The sequence below is a fragment of the Pituophis catenifer genome, unplaced genomic scaffold (genome assembly GCF_029215685.1).
Source record: "Pituophis catenifer annectens isolate HBS135680 unplaced genomic scaffold, rPitCat1.0.hap2 SCAF_13, whole genome shotgun sequence".
Classification (NCBI taxonomy): domain Eukaryota; kingdom Metazoa; phylum Chordata; class Lepidosauria; order Squamata; family Colubridae; genus Pituophis; species Pituophis catenifer.
Window position 1 is genome coordinate 10,812,783 of NW_027256893.1, and position 20,661 is coordinate 10,833,443.

Genomic DNA, 20,661 nt, shown 5'->3' on the forward strand with positions numbered 1-20,661 from the left:
GCAGTAGAGCATGTTCTTAGGTTCTTAACATGAAATACATGGCAGTGCTGACCAAGTTGACTTACTCTCATACAGTTGACAACCTTCACATATCACAACTCAAGTCATATTTTGCATCCAGAAAAAATAGGCTAATTTTTATAGCTACACATATGTGTGCTGTGCATCCTGCCCAAAGCATGTACCTCCAGAGGAGAATAGCTCCCTCTCCTTCATATTATCCTGTTTTCTCCTTAGACCCTGATAATAAACCATATTACATTAATTTCTTGCTTGACCCATCATCCCATCCTATTGTGTTTTCTGTTATTACTTCGTTGGTTTCCTCTCATTGCCTTTAAACTTCATCAACTCCCATCTTCATCAGATTGTTTTTATTTCTTTTCATTGCATCTTCCTTCCCGTTGAATCGTTCTATCACCCTGCTTTCACACACTGGACCGCCAGGGTTGCTTCACAACTCATCTCCAATGGAAAAAAGTACCTCTCTAATCTAATCTAAGCACTTTATAATCATATACCTTTCTCTCTCTTGATACATTGTTAATATTGTCTTGGCCATGAAAATGTAGTTTCAGTTCTCATAAAATCTTTGTTAACTGTGAAAATAGAAATAAAATAAAATATCAGAACTCAAGTCTAGCAGCCAAATACATCATATGGCTGGGAGGTAGAGATGGTTTTTCTCCTTTAGCTTCTCAGCTCAGTCTTAGCATTTTGCTCACAGAGCTTCACCCTGGGCACAGCTATAAATCTCCTTTTAGAAAGGCAAACATGTTTTGCTTTGGAAGATTCAAGAGTGAGGTTCAGCTACATGGGTTGCTTTTTCTGCAGATCTGAAAGAAACTCTCAACAAAACAAAGGTGTTGGTGGGCCAGGAGAAAAATGCATGGATTCCCAGAATGCTGTTTATTGTTTTAGAGTCTATTAATAGACTCTTGGAAAGCCCGTCCAAAGCTTTCACTTTTGTGAAGGACAATAAGATCAAGGTTGAGCTGTTCTCTTTCTTGCGGTTTCTATTTTCCCAGGATTGATCAACCCTCTTGGATGATCTCCAATAAAATGGAGAGACGGGCTATGAAAATACCTTGGTCCAAATTGGAACATTATAATCAAGACGGAACAGAATTGAAGTATCTAGAGGAATAAGCCAGTAAAACAAAACCGAGCAAATAATTTGACTTCCCCAACTCTTCACAAGGTCAAAACTCCAAAAAATCAGCTTTTGCAAATGTAGGGATCTAGTCACATCTATATGTCAGCCCAAGGATTTAAACTCTGTATCTCTTTCTCTTGTCCTTTCATGGTAAGGGACTTTGTGTTGCCCCTTCTCAGACTTGAAGGAAAAATCGTTGCCCAGTATTTGATTAAAATTGCATCCAGCCTTGCTTAAGCTTTCCTCCTCTTCATTTATTTACCCCATTTGTATAAGGTGTCATGCCAGGAAGTTCTTTAGGTGATTTACAGTTAAAAAAAAAAAAAAGCCAGCTGCCATCATTGCCCAGATATCCACCTGCCTTCTTTATGAAGTCATTTTCTGTTTCTGACACCACACCCTTATAGGGGTATGTGCATTGTGAAAAAAACAACTTTTAAAACTACATCATACTCCAGCAAACTGGTTAACTCAAAGTATTTCATCAAGAATTTGTGGAATTGTAACTGCACAATACCATTTAAATGTTTTCAGAAAACTTTTTTCCTCAGAAGCACTTTTTCCCCCCTTTAATCTGTTGAATAGCTTTCACTCCCTGGTGGAAGAAATTTAAGTTTTAAACTACTTTGAGTAGGCTTACTAACCGAAAAATATCTGGAGAGGCTTTCCAGTGAAAGCAAATATGTTCCTCGATAAAAAATCAATACCATTCCCGTAAAAAAGTGGTCAGATATCAGAACTGGCTTAAGACCTATAATCAGGGGTAGGTTGCTGGGGTTTGCAGGGGTTCGGGAGAACCTCTAGCTAAGATTCTGTGCAGTTCGGAGAACCCCCAAATCCCACTCCTAGCTGGCCCCACCCACCCCAACCCTCCCAGGAATCCCCACGTGGCCTGCTTTGGATGCAGATAAGTGCAGGGTTCATGTGGAGATTTGGGGAGGGCAAAAAAATGGGCCTACTGGAAGTTCAGGAAAAAAAACAGACCTATCTCCAGAGGGCCTCCAGCGCTTGGGGAGGCTGTTTTCACCCTCCCGGAGGCTCAAGCAAAACCTCTGGAGCCTGGGGAGGGCAACCCCCCCCCCACCACCACCGTGGTGCAGGAGGCCAACTAGGCCATGCCCACCCAGCAACCAGGCAGAGAAACCCTTGCTAAAATTTTTGAAGCCCACCCCGCCTATAACCATTCATAGAACTATCTTCCTTTCTTCTCTCTTAAACTGAACTGTCTATCTTTTCCTTCCTTATGGTGACTAGTTGTCTGGTACCTGGTTCTTCCCAACCTTCTTATTTAATAATTGCATACCTTGAAGTGGTTTGGGCCTGCCTTTCTTATTGTAGTGGAATGTAGTCTGGATTCCAAGGAGGAAGGGAGATTGCATTCCAGAGGACCAAGAGACAGCAAAGCATAGATAGTGGTTGAGACAAAGAGAGGTAAGATGGCTCCTCACTAGAAATTCTAAGTCTACCTTTAACAATGTGACTAATTGCTATATTTTGGCAAGATTTCTGTCTGTAGGTGAGAAGCAATAACGGAAAGTGCTTAGAAGTAAACTCTATGTGTCTTTTTTGGTTTTGGGAGACCTAATACTTATCCGTGTTGGTTTTGCAGAGAGTGTCCAGTTGCCGTAGGAACACAACTATGTGACTCATATGATGTGAATTCCATCCTTCCAATGTTATTGTTCTAAGTAAGAAAGAGAGGATTGGGGATAGGGGAGAGAGACAGAAAGGCCATTGCTGTGGTTATCTTCTGGAGTTGCCAATACACCCACTTAGTTTTAAACAAACAAACAGACAGACAAACAAACAAGCAAACATCTTAATGGAATTATATCCTTCTCCAAACATTCTTTATATTTTACTTTCACTTTCACTTTTTTTTTTTTTTTTTTGCAATTCTTAATAACCCCAGGCAGGCTGTTGCAAATTATAATGAAACAAAGAGAGAAAGAAGGAAGGAAGGGGGGCAGGCGACTTGGCTTCAGAATTGCTTCCTGTTTTACACTTAAAGCATCCAGTCAGACTTGAAGCAGCCTTATAAAGAAAACAAACAGTTCCCCAAGATAAATGACTTGTTTCCCTGACAGGCTAGGCTTTTCCACAATGGAACAGCAGCCAGAAATGCTATTAAACACATTTCCCCATTATTTCATGTTCTTGCTGGTAGAAGCTGCCCCTGTTGAATTGCTGCCAATCATGCAGATGTTTGGAAGCTACAATGGCTTTGCAGAGAAATGAAGAAACAAAAGGGAGAAATCCCAAAGGCAGCCACTTCAGTAATGAAACTACCTTATCTAGAAGGTAGGTATAATGAAGACCAGCTCCCTCATATGTCTTACTTAAAAGTACTTCCAATAATTTGTATTTCTTGTACCTTGAATTAATATCAGCTTGGCTGGGGTGGAAAAGAAAGTGGAGAAAGATAGGCCTCAAAGTAAAACAAAGATGGCAGATTGAACGGATACATTTTTCAAATTTAGGCAGGTTTCTAACAGAAGTCAAGATTTTCTCCCCCTCCCCGTCTTTCTACTCCACAAACAATTACATTTCCCAGGTTCTCACATTCTCCTTTTAATTAAAATGCTGACAATCAGGGATAAGGGGGAACTAAATACAAAGGTAATTATATACCAAAAACATATTTCATCAGAGCCTGAGCTATTACCAGTTTCTCGGCTATCTGATCAACTGACAGCTGTACTGGGGGTGGGGGCGAAGTGATGTGAATTTCAAATCTTGAGCGATTCCCTAAAGAGCCTCTGTCTCACGCAGTTTGCAGCCTAGCAAGACACTGGAATGCAAAAAGCAAAAAGCAAAAAAAAAAAAAAAAAGGAAAAGATAGGGGAAGGGACAAAACAAAAATAAAACTTAGACATATTTTACAACTAATTCCTGCTTTTGAAAGATAGGTATGGAGGTTGAGTTCCACAGAGTTCTCAATCCATACCTAAGCTAAAAAAAAATCAAAGATCTTGGACACATGGGGCAAAGTCATAAACCCAGTGACACTATTTTTGGATTTTCCAGTTGTCTGGAGATTTTCAGTCATCCAAGTCATAGTTGTCTCAAACGTGCTTTTTCAAATGGCAGCTGGACTGGTTTTTTTCCTTGACGAAGAAGAAGAAAATGATTCAATTCTCATCCAAGAAGCTTCATCAATTGTGATAGATTTTCTAGAGTTGAATGCTCTAATGTCACAGGTAAAGGTAAAGGTTCCCCTCGCACATATGTGCTAGTCATTACCAACTCTAGGGGGTGGTGCTCATCTCCGTTTCAAAACCGAAGAGCCAGCACTGTCTGAAGACGTCTCTGTGGTCATGTGGCCGGCCAAATTCCACATGTCAATGGGTAAACTGGAGACAACAGAGGGTATTTTGTTTTAAGTTTATTAATCCTTTTGATAAGACAAATGGGCTGCTGAACACCCAGATACAGGCAATTACGAAGATGACCCTATACAAAAGGTGTCAGGTTTTGACCTTCCTTGCCAGCATTGGTCAACTCTGAACAGGATTTGTACCCAACATGGCATCTGCCAGGACTCATTGTTTAAGTGGGGTCTTGTCTCTACTCCTCAGTGTGACTGTGGTGCTCCTTGACAAAATATCCACCACATTGTGTCTGAATGTCCACCAAGAGCTTAGACTGGCCCAATGTCTGATTTTTTCAACATAGACCACCCTGACCTTGAATGGCTGGGTGGACTGGACACTAACATTTGAACTTATTTATTTATTTTATTTATTTATTTATTTTTCAGATTTCTATACCGCCCTTCTCCTTTCGGACTCAGGGCGGTATAAGTCCATGTATTTGCCATACGCTAAATAAATAAATGATGTTGAACTGGATGAATAAGAATGTTCTGCTGCTTTATAATGAGGGTATATTACCAGTTACCCACACAATACATAACATTGCTGTCATCTTATCTATTCTTTCTAAAGGTGAATTTCTTTTTTCTGAAACAGATGCTTTTGAGGTTCCAACTTCACTTTACACTCATTTTCCACCTTCTAACAAAAACTGGCTACCTTGATCCACAAGGGATTTATACATTTATCTTCTTTTATGATCGAGTGCTTACAGTAGAGCTGTTTAAGCTAGCTTCAACGTAAGGGGTCCAAACATCATTGCTTTCCCATTCTTTCTTATGTATTAATGCTATGCCAAAACATAGCATTCTTCCACTGTAACAGAGTTTTCAGCTTTGATAGCTAATGCTCCAAATGCTTGAGTATTTATTTCTAATTATCTCAGGGTGGCTTTTCAGGAGCTTGCTTTGGTATGGAAGATTCAACTGCTGGTACTGTTGTTTTCTGTTATGTTTATTTTATTTGTTTTTAAGTCTCCGTGACTTCCAAAACCTCCCAAGTTGGCTGGAGGGGAATATGAATATGACTTTCGTTAGGTTTTAATAGATGTAGGAACTAGGAAATCCAAGGAACTGCAGGTTATTCAAGACTTTATTGCACACTAAAAGTGTTGTGACCTAGGCTTCCTGAGTCATTAAAACACACGAGTAGTCCCAAAAACCTCTTTTATTGCAACAGCTGTGAATTACGTTCATTCACAGCTGAGTCCCAATTAGTTGCAAAAAGTCCTTCGGGAGAAGTCCTTCGGGATAAACACCAACCTTTATCTTCCTTGGCACTCTGCCAAAGTCCTACTTGGCAAAGCCAAGTAGTCATTGACAGGTAGGACGTTGTAGCAGACAATTTTGTGTACTACGCTTAGGTCAGACTATAGGCAGCATAGTTCTAGGTTGTCCAAGCCCAAAATTTCAAGCCTGGTGGAATTTTTGGAAGCCAGCCTGTTCAAACCGAGCAAAAGCTTTACACATTGTAACTGTCTTACAGATAGTCCGCTATTACCAACTGCAATTGGGACTACTAGCAACATTATCCCTAAGCAACGCGTTCATAAAGAGAAATGTCACCTGACCATGCCTGAGATATAACATCAGTTCTGACTGCAGTTGTTAAGCAAAATCACCTTTGGTCATTAAGCACAATGTCACCTGGCTACGACATGTGACTTCCTGCCAGATTCCCCATTGACTTTGCTTGTCAGAAGTGGCTAGGAATGTCACAAGTGCAACCACATGGTTGAGGGATTTATGACTGTTGGACACATGCAATAGAGGGATGCAATGGCTCAGTGGCTAAGACGCTAAGCTTGTCAATCGAAAGATTGGCAGTTCAGTGGTTTGAATCCCTAGTGCTGCGTAACGGTGAGCTCCCGTTACTTGTCCCAGGTTCTGCTAACCTAACAGTTCAAAAGCACGTAAAAAATGCAAGTAGAAAAGTAGGGACCACCTTTGGTGGGAAGGTAATAGCGTTCAGTGCGCCTTTGGCTTTGAGTCATGACAGCCACATGACCACAGAGATGTCTTTGGACAGCTCTGGCTCTTCGCCTTTGAAACGGAGATGAGCACTGCCCCCTAGAGTCGGGAACGACTAGCACATATATGCGAGGGGACCCTTTAACTTTACCTTTTACACGTGCAATGGTTGCTATGTACTCAAATCATGATCACACGATCACAATCTGCAATCACAGCAAGTTCAAGGACTGGTCATACATCTGCTTTGTAAAGCACCACAACTTTGAACAGTTCCAGAATGCATCATTGGTAAACTAGGATTACCTGTATGAAGTAGAGGGAGGAACCTGTTGACTTAGCTTTCTGCTGCAGGATAATGGGCTAGGGAAGAAATACAGTATCCATGTGGGCAATGAATATCTGAAAGATATAAGCCAGCTTTTCAAATACTGGTTATCATGGCCTTGGCAACCCAAGAATCAGAAACATTTTGTTCTCTTTAGAACCAGAATTCTGCCCCCACCCCCAAGAATTGTTCCTATCTTGTTATTATCACTAAGTATCTCCATGAGCCCTATCTTTATCTGCTTGTTCTGCTTCTACTGCTGTTTCTTAATGTGGTGGTGAAGAAAATAGCGTTTAAAAGTGAGTTTATAGATCAATTTCTTATAACATGGATTTCCAGATCTATCAGGCTCAATGAAACATAACAGTAGTGAAGAATAGTAAGATTGCAGTAATTCTCCCCCCCCCCCCAAAAAAAAGGGACATGCAAGAGTAAAGCATAGTTTTTGCTTACTTTTCTTATGGATTAGAATCCTAGATAACTTATGCTATAGTTTCTCCAGCACTTGGTTTCTTAACGATATCATGATAATCAAAACGCTCTTATTCCTCAGTTTCCCAAGCTTCTCCTTTTAACTTTTCCTTCCAGGATGAGATTAGTCCTCCTAAAAACACCAGGGAGATAAATTTCTTTTTTTCTGTCTTTTCTTAGGAAAGAATTGTCACTTTAAAAACTTTTAAAGTCAAAACTCCATTGCCTGTTCTCCTCAGACAGATTAAGTTTATATTCCTCTTTTAAAAATCTCTCTCTCTCTCTCTCTCTCTCTCTCTCTCTCTCTCTCTCTCTCTCTCTCTCTCTCTCCAAGAGACTCTTCACTTTTCCACTTTCTCGATTGCCACCCACTGACTTCCCTAGTATTTTCTAGCTCTATCAGTCAAAGGGAGTAGCCCTCTCTCTTGTCTGCAGTCGCCTAAGTGAATTTCACAATTACAATAACCCACCCATGATTTCCATTACCGGTTCTCCCGAATTGGTCTGAACCGGCTGAATACCACCTCTGCATCAGGGCCATAAGCAGAAACTAGACAAAACCATTATCAAAACACCACACAGGTACTTTCAATATCTGAGGCTGAGGAATGGGTGGCGTATAAATCAAATTAAAAAAAAAAAACAACCATTAACCCATGAGAGATGGAGAATGGTTTAAACCTTGGAGGAGATAAATATATTTAGGTAAATTACTTCATAGCTGATCTTTGCCAATGCATGAGCTTTTTTTTTTTTTTACTGCATCTGCAATAAAGGCGATTATCTTCCTCATGGTTATTTAGATGCACATGTTTCTATTTCTTCATTTTACTGGTTACTCGAATCTATGAATGAATAAATATTTTGGAATCATCCCATACTCAGTTTGTGAAAGTGATCCTTCAAAGGATTATGGCCATGCCCAGGGTGAAGTTGTGACATCCTCTGCTTTATTCAAAGACAGAGCCAAATCCTACTGATTCCTAGGATATACTCAGGGGTATAAGTAAGTGAAGATATGGCTTTAAGTGGACCTCAAGTGGCTTTCAAGCTATAACAATTATCACTATTATTAAAAGTGTATCAGTCAGGCTCATGCAACCAAATCCAACATGTAGAGTTCAATCTCTCCAGATTGTATACCTTCTCTTAGGAGCAGATAGATAAAGCTCCATGGGACTTGGTGCATTTGTGTGTGTGTTTGTGTGTGTGTGTGTCAGTCAGCCAGTCCTGGGTCTCTTGTAGCTCTGCAATCAGTAAGGATTAGGTTGAGTGGCTTTCAATTTTGCTTACTGTATGAATCAGACACAAGGGACGTGGTGGCTCAGTGGCTAAGACGCTGAGCTTGTCGATTAAAAGGTCAGCAATTCAGCGGTTCGAATCCCTAGTGCTGCGTAACAAAGTGAGCTCCTGTTACTTGTCCCAGCTTCTGCCAACCTAGCAGTTCAAAAGGACATAAAAAATGCAAGTAGAAAATAAGGGCCACCTTTGTGGGAAGGTAATAGCGTTCCTTGTGCCTTTGGTGTTGAGTCATGCCGGCCTCATGACCATGGAGATGTCTTCGGATAGTTCTGGCTCTTTGCCTTTGAAACGGAGATGAGCACTGCCCCCTAGAGTTGGGAACGACTAGCACATATGTGTGAGGGGAACCTTTTCCTTTACCTATGAATCAGACTTCTCTACATTTCAAATGATTGAGTTGTAAGGAGTTCATGTTCCCCACTGCAAACTCTTAACTCTTATTTCTTAAGCTTTAAAATGTGGAAGGAAGCCTGCTGAAATGAACAGAAGCCAAGTAAAGGAATTTCGTCATCATTCAAGTATATCAATTTGCCAACAAGATATTTCAGCTGTCATGTCCCCGCCAATTTCAGGCTCCTCCATTCTTCACAATACACTGTTAAATTTCACCCCAAATGATAATGGATGCAAATATTTATGCCATCATTTAACACTTGGCTGCTTCCATTGAGCTCTTCATCTAGTGGTGCTCAAGCAACATTTGCCTTCATTTCTCTTTCTGTCGACTCTTTCATCTCGCTACAACATTTATTATGCTTCAGAGAACTGTTTTACTTATGCAAATAAAACAACTCTGGGGTTTGTGGCAAATTAAACAGTAATTGTAGCTGGCTAGATTTTTGTGATTAGGTTAGAAACAGTGCTGTTGATCGCAAACAAATGGAAAACATAATCTAGTGTTCTGCACCCTAGAAGCCAAACTATGAAACAGTGCCTTATTAAGCCAGCATATAATACCGCATCAAACATATTACACACATCATTTAAAACAGCTAATCACATTTTTTCTTTTCTTTTCAAAACCCTCCAATGAAATTTCTCAAAGAATAATAGAGCTGCGATCCATAAAGCATGGACTTTTAAACACTTGCCTGCTCAAATTGATAATTGTTGACTATTTGTTGGCTGTCATTGTATTGAAGCACCAAGAGAAAGGAAACGGTTTCAATTTTATTCATGTTTACATGGAAGGAAGCCCAATTGATTATAGTGGGCTCTGGGATAATATAATTTTGCCAGACTCACGTTATGCTACATTTGGTAGGGTGAGATGACATAATTGGAAGCTTTTCTAACAACCTGTATCCTAATCAGAGGTTCAACAACAACAACAAAAAAAGATCTCTTCAATACACAGTTGCAGAATAAATTGAATTAGGACAGAAACAAAAAGAAAACTCCTATAGGTTTCTATTAAATATGATGAAAACCAGGATGGTCTCGCAGTTAAAGTGTAGGTAAATTCTCAACCAGACAAGGAGGAGGGATCAAGCAGGGAGATAGCATTGAATCTTTGCACATCTACAAGATTTACAAAATTTATTTTTACAAATTTAGATTTACAAAAATCTACTATGCCACCTTCGGTCTGACCTAAGCGTAGTACACAAAATTATCTGCTACAACGTCCTACCTGTCAATGACTACTACTTCAGTTTCAACAGCAACAATACACGAGCACACAATAGATACAAACTCAAGGTAAACCGCTCCAAACTCAATTGCAGAAAATGCGACTTCAGCAACAGAGTGGTCAATGGCTGGAATGCACTACCTGACTTTGTGGTTACATCCCCAAACCCCCAGAATTTTAACCTTAAACTGTCTACTGTGGACCTCATCCCATTACTAAGAGGTCTGTAAGGGGCATGCATAAGCACACCAACGTGCCTACCGTCCCTGTCCTACCGTCCCCTTTTTATTCGTATCCATTTCCTTTATTCATAATCATGTTTATACTTATATCTGTTATATTATACATGTTTGATAAATAAATAAAGGAAGGAAGGAAGGAAGGAAGGAAGAAAAAGAAGAAAGAAAGAAAGAAAGAAAGAAAGAAAGAAAGAAAGAAAGAAAAAGAAAGAAAGAAAGAAAGAAAGAAAGAAAGAAAGAAAGAAAGAAAGAAAGAAAGAAAGAAAGAAAGAAAGAAAGAAGATTTTGATCCCCGAGTTCCATGGAACCTTATCTGTTTGTTACCAAGGGAAGGTAAACAGACTGAGAAGAGTCTTGTACTAGATACACAATAAATTAGTAGCTTGAACCTTTCACTTTGGATGTGGTTGCGCCTGACATAGAGTGTTGGACTAGAACTGGGGAGACTCAGGTTCACATATTCTATCACCCACGAAAGATCAGTGAGTCCCAGAATTCTTGATGCAGGAAACTTTAGAGGAAGGAATTGTGTACATGGTATCTTAAGATCTACTGTAAATAAGTTGCCAAACCTTCATTGTACTAAGGAGAAATGTTTGCCATCCCTTTGAACTAAGCAAGGAAAAGGGAGTATTGTTCTGTTTCCTTTTCTTTTCCTTTTCTTTAATTTTGCCTTTAATTTATTTAGAAGATTATGTCCTATAGTGCTTATATTGAAAGAGAATTACATAATGTGTGTGTGTGTGTGTGTATTTATGAGAGTGAATTTTCATTTGTTTGTCTCAGTAAGGTAAAGGTAAAGATTCCCCTTGCACATATGTGCTAATTGTTCCTGACTAGAGAGGCGGTGTTCATCTCCGTTTCAAACGAAAGCATTGTTTACATGCTTTCAAACTGCTAGGTTGGCAGAAGCTGGGACAAGTAATGGGAGCTCACCCCATTATATGGCACTAGGGATTCGAACCGCTGAACTGCTGACCTTTTGATTGACAAGCTCAGCATCTTAGCCACTGAGCCACCACATCCCTTTGTCTCAGTAGGACACCTAATTAATCCAGTCATTCCTTTATTCACCAATGAAATAGTTCAAGATTTTTTAAAAAGAGTATGGTTATTCTAATCAATACCCATACAGACACACAGACACACACACACACACACACACACACACACACACACATATGCGCACACATATTTTGTTGGACATTTTGCAGATAAATGTACTATTCATGTAATCAGCTCCCAAAATACAGGAAGCAAAATTGTCTTATTTTGGTCCTATCGGTGTATGAACTTTGCAAAAAAAAAAAAAAAGTGCAGATATATAATTAACATTTATCAAAATAACAACCTTTGGCAAATCAACATATTAATTGTTCAAATAGTGACATTTAATAAGCGTGTTCAATGATTACCTGTTCATAGGTCATTTTGCTGCTAAATACTCCTAAATTCATGCTGCTGATAGCAAGATACAGAAAATAGTACTCAGACCTGAAGTACCAGTTGAAGCATCAGCGATAACATTGAAAGGATCTGTATAGAGTACTCCTGAAGTGAATAGTTCATAAAACCTCCTTGTATATGAGAATGTATGGCTAGTCCATGTAAGGACAAGTGCAAAGAGATTACTATTGACATTGTTGTGAGGAAGGAACCTATACATGGTTCCTTTAGATAACTTCAATCAAAAAGCCATAAAGAAAACAAAATGACTAAAACACCCCCTTACCACCAATCAATATATATCTATATATCAAGTTTATTGTCATTGTACGTATATACACAGTATACCCATACAATGAAATTCACATAACACCCAGAGACCAAGCCCAACACACATGACAATCCCCAGATACACCCCCACCCACCAAAAATCCCCCACCCCTAAACCACCCAAACATCTACACAACAGCCCAAGTAATGCTGTCCAACAGCTCACTGATGGTGGCCCTTTAGTTCATTGTTGAGTGCAATTATAGCTCTGGGATAAAAACTATTCAGAAAACGTGTGGTCCGAGTTTTAATTGTTCTGTATCTTCTGCCAGAAGGCAACAGTCCAAAAAGATTGTAAGCAGGATGAGAAGAGTCTCTGAGAATGTTGTCATCCAGGGCTGATAGCTGGAGCCCGATGATATTCTGGGCAGTTTTAATAATTCTCTGTAGAGCTTTTATGTCTGCTGCAGAGCTGCTCCCATACCCAGAAGAGCAGAGATTAACACTAAGATTAATACTAGACCAACAATCAAGAAATAAACAATGCCTCCACTAAGGAGCTACCAACTCAGACAAACAAACAAACAAACAAACAAACAAACAGTATACAACAGCCTAATTAAGATTAGAGAGATTCTCAAATATGCAGTAGGCTTCTGGAACATATCATCGAGGTGGCTCAGGGTGAAAGTCTTGTCTTTCTTCCAGTAGTGGTGGTGTTACTGTAATTGCTAAAGGAGTATCCTGTCCTTAAGAAATTATTGGAAAATTTCCCTAGAAAAATTCTCAACTTCTTGGCATTCAGATTGGGTAGAGAATTTTGAAAGCACATTTGTGCTCCGCTCCAAGATGGAGGTATAATAAGCACCTTAGCCTGAACCTTAGTTTCACAATTCACGCCTCATATTATATCTTAACAAAAGAGATGAAAATGGATAAATGTGTAACTGCCTCTTCCTCCCTGCAGAGCTACAATTTCATTAAGCCTCAACTTTTAGAAATCATATTCTCATAACAAAAGGAAAGAAATATTATCAGGAACTTTTGAAAGGAAATTTGTTTTCTTAAATTTGAATGAGAGTACTACACTCTTAGAAAGAGCATTGCAGCTGGAATCTAAGTTTTTTTTCCCCTCTTTCTTTTTGATTGCTTATATTGTCTTGAGACTGCTCTGAAAAACAAAGGTGTTTTTTAAAATAAAATCATCATCATCATTAAAAGAATAAAAGAGAAGCAGCAAGGAATAGGATGGAACAGAAGCAAGCGCCACTAACAGAGCAGGCAGGTGAAAGTTTTTAGTGACATGAGTTTAAACTTAAGATAAAAAGTAACACATGTATGCCATTCTCTTTATTTCATTATCCACAACATATAACTTTTTGTGGGTGGTGATGGAAGGTTGCTATTTCAGTTCTCCCTTGACTTTGCATTATAACCAAGCCATGTGCCATAATTGTCAAGAGGTGGATGGAAGTTTTGCCAACAACATCTAAAATTACTAATGCTTTGCATATTACAAGCAGCCATTCTTTGTTGCACCCCTGTCACAAAATCAACTTTATATAAATCATGGCTTGCTTACTAAATCTGAAGGGTGTGCACGTGTATTAGTGTTGGAAACAAACAGATGAATTTGCACTTTTAAGGTTCTAGAAAATACAGATATCTAAAATCTCATTTAAAAGTTACATTAGTAAGCAAATCAAGTAAAGTGCAGCTCAATTTTGCAGGCTAATTCCATGCTTAGCCACACAGTCAATCTTGGAAATCTAAATGCATTTTCTTTGATTGAGTACTAGTCATTGATCAATTAAAAATTTCTCATTCTGATTCATGGTTGAATCTGTTTTCAAACCATGCAGAATCAATGATGATCTACAGATCTTGAGTAGAACCCCAAAGAGTTCAGTAGGATACAGATATGCTTAGGATAGTCCTGAAAGGGAAAATCAGCAAAAATCTAATCTGTGTTTCTGTCCACATTAGTAGGAGATTATTCTGCGTCATTTGAGTAGTTTATGATTTCAAAAAATCTACTTTAAAATATCCATAGCTTTTGTTTAAAACTTTTCTTAACACAGAGAATTCTTTTGTCAAACTTCCTCTGCAGTATACAAGGTGCTGGTGACCACCTTTAAAGCACTCCATGGCTTAGGGCCAGGGTATCTACGAGACTGCCTTCTGCCACCAATAGCCTCCCACCGGCCAGTACGCTCGCACAGAGAGGGCCTCCTCAGGTTGCCGTCCGCCGGACAATGTCGGCTGGCGACCCCAGGGGGAGAGCCTTCTCTGTGGTGGTGCCCGCCCTCTGGAACAACTTCCCCCCAGAGATAACGCACAATACCAGACCTCCGGACTTTTCGTCGGGCCCTAAAAACTTATTTATTTCACCTAGCCGAGCTGGCTTGATCCCACTGTTTCGGTTAAATTGAATTGATTTTAATTGGGTTTTAAATTGTGGCCAAAAATATTTAATTATTTTTTAAACTGTTTTTAAATTTTGTATGTTCTGTTTTATTCTGGCTGTTCACCGCCCTGAGTCCTGCTGGAGAAGGGCGGTATACAAATTAAAACAAATAAATAAATAAATATCAAATTCAATTTCACCTGAAACCTTTGTATCACTTGTATTTTATGTTCCCTATCCCTGATGCAACCTTTTAAAATATTAATTCTATGTGCAAATTTCTTTTTTTCTTTTGATAACTTGTCCTTTCAATGAGCATCTTTCCAATTTCTTTTCCTTAGACACACCTTTCTTGCTCAGATGTGGGGTTTTTTTGGTAGTTATTTGACAGAAAGGCAATAGGAATAGTAGATGTTACCTGGTGCTGGAATCTGGGTCACGACAATCTATTTCATGGAGATCACAAATATGCTCTCTTTGAGATCCACCCTGGTTTTTTTTTTTTTTTTTACATTCTTACCTGCAGACTGAAATCCTAAAGATAAGACTGAGCTATATAAATCAATATTCCAAACCACCCCAAAAAATAACAACTTCCCTCTTCCCCCCAGTTTTACAGTGTACTTCTCCCCTGCGAGTTTGTAAACAAGATTTATTTATTGCATCTTAATTAAAATCGGGATAAAAATACAGTGCTGTGGTATCCAGGCGGTCCTTGAAAAAAAACTTTTCAAAAGAGTAAACATGATATATGTATAAAGATGTTACATTTTAACTGAATATGCTAAAAGCATATTTATTGCAAAAGCTTTTATGCCACTTCAATCATTTTAAACTCTTAAGCAGCTCTCACAAGCTGAAGAAATACCAGAATACTATAAGAGTAATATAATAAAAATAAAAAATAAAAGCATGCATCAGTTCATTATTCAGTTTCATTTAAAGACAGGGTAATGTCGCTCCACATCTGGATGAAGCAATGAATGCAAACAAAGCAAAGAATCATGGAGACCCCCCAAGTTGCATCTCGAAGTTTTGAAACCTCGCCCTAAATGAAATGTTTAATTCTCCTTAACCATGTGACATCATCCATCACCATTTTAGTCAGACACATAATAATGTATAATCTCAGCTTGCTGTCCGCTTGTAAAAATGAGAAGAGACTCGGTGAAATAAGCAATTTCCCCACAGAAAATTGGAAATTCTGCCAACCAATTCCAGGTGACTTGCCATCAATCAGTGTTAGATTCTCTCGAGCTGAAGCCCGAAGGCTGTAAGTGCAGGGCTTCACCTGATGGCTAATGGCATATAACAAATACATTCACGAACTATAGAATCCGAAAAAGAATCTGTAATTGTCAGTTAACTTTCAGCAAAGACCTTCTCAAGAATTTGGTATAAAATAGGATTTTACTTCACTTCCCCTCCCCTCCTCTCCCTGGCCCATCCACTCGTGTATTTAGAGGCCTTATTCTTATTATAACATGCTGTGAGGGAAAGAAATTGTTACAAGCCTCGGTATTAACATGTCATACCATCAAAGGACCTTCATTATCCAGAGGCTTAATGTGTGATTACATATGTCTCGGGTCATGGCATGGCTATTTTTTATTCCCGCAATTGTTCTGAATCTAAGCTCAAATAAGTTCCAGTTTCCTATCAAACTCTTTTTTTTTTTCTTACGACTTCTGATTAACACTGGGAGGGCAGCTTCCAAGGTAATTTCTTTAAAAAGAAATTAAACTGCAAGTGTATGTAAAATTTATTAACTCTTCTGATTGTACACGTCCCCATGTACAGGAGCCAGACTAAGTGTGAATTTACTTTAGAGATAGAAAAAAAAAAGTATTTGGCAGATAAGAAATCTCGATGGAGCTGAACTACCATCAGCCAGAGAAATTATGATGGATTTATGATAGCAAACTGGCAACATAGGGAAATAGATTTGTCAAAAAATGAAACCCGTTAGGATGTGAAGCTCTGACATAAAAATACACAAACCAAATCTTCTAGCTGAGCTTTCAGGGAAGGGGGAAAAAAGCAGAAGAAGAGATTGAAAACCTGGAAGACTAAATCCTACAATCGGAACTGTTTTGAAAGATCTGTTGTGCTATTCTCATCAATTACCTAAATATATCAACTCCAATTTCATATCCTATATCATGGGCACAAATTAATCAGCTTTTTAAAAATCATGTTTTCCTTAAAGAGGAAAGCAGGACAAAGAAATGTTGATTTAGAGGAGATTTCAGCCTATGTGTTGATTTGTAAATATGATAAACCTATTTTTTTAAAAAAATTGGTAGTTCTTCGTGATTTCATCAACTATGTATATAACTTATTTTTATGTTTGTGTGTCTGAAACATTTTAATCCTATTCTTAATACCGAAGGCTTCAGGGCAGGGGTGAAATGCTACCGGTTTGCACCGGTTTGGCAGCGCGTGGTTCGGAGAACCAGTAGCGGCAGTAGCGCGAGGCTCCGCCCACCCACCTGGACATTATTACTTCCTGGTTTTAACCAGGAAGTAATCTGTTTTTGACCCTCTGTGCATGCACAGAGGGTCCAAAATTTCATGTGACGCACATGTGCACACGCGGAGTGTGCACTTCCGAACCAGTAGGAAAGGTAAATAGATTTCACCTCTGCTTCAGGGCATCAGTATTGAGAGACCCAAAATGAAAACTTAGGGAACACCAGGAAATGGGCTTAGTGAGGGAGAAAAGCAAAGAAAAAAAGTCCAATCACAGTGACTAAAATTACAAATTTTGTCACCACTTTATCATGATGAAGACAGGCAGACTGATTGCAACTAGCTAGTAATCAGCTAGCGACCACAAAGCACCCAGTGAGAAGGTCCACATTTTTTCCCAGAGCAAGAAATATGAATAGCATTGGGAAAAGCGGAATGATGGAGAATTTTATTTTCATAGACACACAGACATAAATACGAGCACTTGGCCTTAGCAAGGTAAGCTCAGAGAGACCATCCTAAGAAATTCTAATACCATTTCTAGAATTATAGAAGCAAGGAAGGAAATCTCCCTGGAATTTAGAAAACAGACCTGGTATTGTCTTAGAAAAACAATGGGGTCCAAATTTGACTTGTTCCATTTGCAGTGAAAAAACAATCAACTGCTATTTCATTCTGGCTCCCAAGCTGAACATTTTCTGAACTGAAAAGGGAAGAAGAGACACAGAGCAGGATCAAAATCAAACACTGGCCAAAAAATGCTCCTGTCCTTTTCGGTGAAATCATAGCACTCTCAAAAGCTTCCCGTGGTCCTGCAGAATTTGGGGGAAATGAGCTGGGTCCCTGATCCCTTAAAAGCTACTCATCCTTGCTAAAAAAACCCAAGCATCTTATTATGAAACTCTTTTGTTCCCCCCTTTTAACTTATTAGATTTATTATTCTGATAACCGCGCAATTCATTGGCCTCCTTTTTTTCTTGTTTTGATGCATGGGTCATTATTTTTCATCAATGTCATTTCTCTTGCTTGTCACTAATTTAATCTTCAGCTTGGTTCATTCAGATGTTGTATGGTTTATGTTGGTAAGGAATTCTGAGAACAGCCATCTGTGTACATCCAGGAGTCATTAGGTGGCCTTAAACCAGTGGTGAAATGTAAAATTTGTTACTACTGGTTCTGTGGGCATGGATTGGGGGGGGGGGGTTCCGAACTGCTCAAAACATCCGCTACCGGTTCTCCAGAACCTGTCAGAACCTGCTGGATTTCACCCCTGATTTACATCCAAACCTAATAATGACATGTGCCTGTTTTGGTTTTTCACAAGGCTCTTTCCTGGATCCATGGATGGTATTCTAATTTAAAATCTGAAAAATGCTGCTTCTTATAATGAAGCAGTGATAGTGACATAACGTAATCTTGCAGCTCTGAAAATGTCTTTCATTAAAATTGTCTTGTTAGCAATCGCATGCTGAGCAATTATTCTTGAGCTGAACATTTCAAAGTTTTAGTGAATTAAATGGGCTATGTTCTTAAAGGGAAACTTTCCAGAGAACATCATTACTTTCATGAAATTGTGGACTAATTTCATTGCCTTGGTGTACATGTAACTCCAAGGTGTGTTAATGAGAGGTGACACATCTACTAAAACAATGAAGTAAATAGCTGGAGCTTTACTTTGAAGCCTATCAGAAGGAGAATGCTGAAGTTCAGAAGTCAACATACTCAGATTTTTTTTTTCTTTAGCAAAAGTTTATTATATGGTGGTTTCAAACATTCATCTTGCTTTTATTCACTTTTGCAAAGAAGTATTCAATGAAATTCTTCTGAGCTGGGTTCAAGCTTTGCATTTACTCCATGGTGACCCAGGAATGCATGTATGCAACTATCCTTTTGTATAATTACCTGTCCAAAGGTCTCCAGATTCACTGCCTTCTTCACCTCACAATTAAATCCTTAAATGAATTGTAGAAAGAGAGAATTGAAAGGAGAAACATAGATGTAGGCTGGGGAATTCTGGGAGTTGATGACCACACATGCTGAGCTTGAGAAACATTTCTGTAAAGTTGTAGGAAATGTTTAAGGTAAAAGTAAAGGTTCCCCTCGCACATATGTGCTAGTCGTTCCCGACTCTAGGGGGTGGTGCTCATCTCCGTTTCAAAGCCAAAGAGCCAGCACTGTCCAAAGATGTCTCCGTGGTCATGTGGCCGGCATGACTAAATAGCAAAGGTGCACGGAACGCTGTTACCTTCCCACCAAAAGTGGTCCCTATTTTTCTACTTGCATTTTTAACGTGCTTTTGAGCTGCTAGATTGGCAGAAGCTGGGAAAAGTAATGGTAGCTCACTCCGTTATGCAGCACTAGGGATTCGAACCGCTGAACTGCTGACTTTTTGATTGACAAGCTCAGCATCTTAGCCACTGAGCCACTGCATCCCTAGGAAATGTTTAGTAAGAAGTAAAAATGGATAATATCAATGGAATTGTCCTCCATACAAGAAACCATTACTGTCAGAGGCAACTAGCGCGAAGAAAACTACATAGCAGTAGACTTTGTCCTATTGCCCCTTCTGTTTGCAGATGAAGACAAATGGGTAAAAGGGATGCCATGTGCTTTCTCAGGGTGTGTGTGAGAGAAACGAAAACTTTCCACCTGCTGATCTTAAGATCAGATGATTTTGCTTGTTCTTGTGTTTGATTGGAGATAAGATGATCTGAATTCTTCTGTTCGGCACAAATGTATGAAACTGTCTTATTTCATAGGCATCTATAGCAGTGGATTGGGGGGCCTGATGCAGTCTGAATTGTAATTCACCAAGTTGCCTTGGTGGCGCAGCACTAAAGTGCTGTTAAGTAGCACCAGCTACCTACAATTAGTGCAAGTTCAAATCTCACCAGGCTCAAGATTGACTCAGCCTTCCATCCTTTCAAGGTAGGTAAAATGAGGACCCGGATTGTGGGGGCAATAAGCTGACTTTGTATAAAAAAGAACACCGCTTAGGAGTGGCTGAAAGCTCTACTAAGCAGGTATATACAAAAAGTATGAAGGCTATTGCTTAATGCATTGTAAGCCGCCCTGAGTCTCTGGAGAAGGCATATAAATAAATAAATAAATAAATAAATAAATAAATAAATAAATAAATAAATAAATAAATAAATAAATAAATAAATGAATGAATGAATGAATGAATGAATGAATGAATGAATGAATGCAACACAACACACTGCAACACAAGTAGGAAAGCACAGAGCTTGCACCATTATAACACGATCCACATGTGGTCATTTGGGTGTCATTGTGCTTCAGAATGAACTGTGATAATATAATATAAAATAGCAATGGGGTGGGTCAAAAGGGGGAAAAAAACACCCATCCATCTCTCTCTCTCTCTCTCTCTCTCTCTCTCTCTCTCTCTCTCTCTCTCTCTCTCTCTCTCTCCCTCTCTCTCTCTCTCTCCCCCTCCCTCCCTCCCTCCCTCCCTCTCTCCCTCTCTCTCTCTCTCTCTCTCTCTCTCTCCCAACCCTTTTCCTTGTCTTCCAACTCCCCAGTTTGAAAAACCTTTGGTAGCCAGGGTGAACTGTAAAATGAAAATGCTA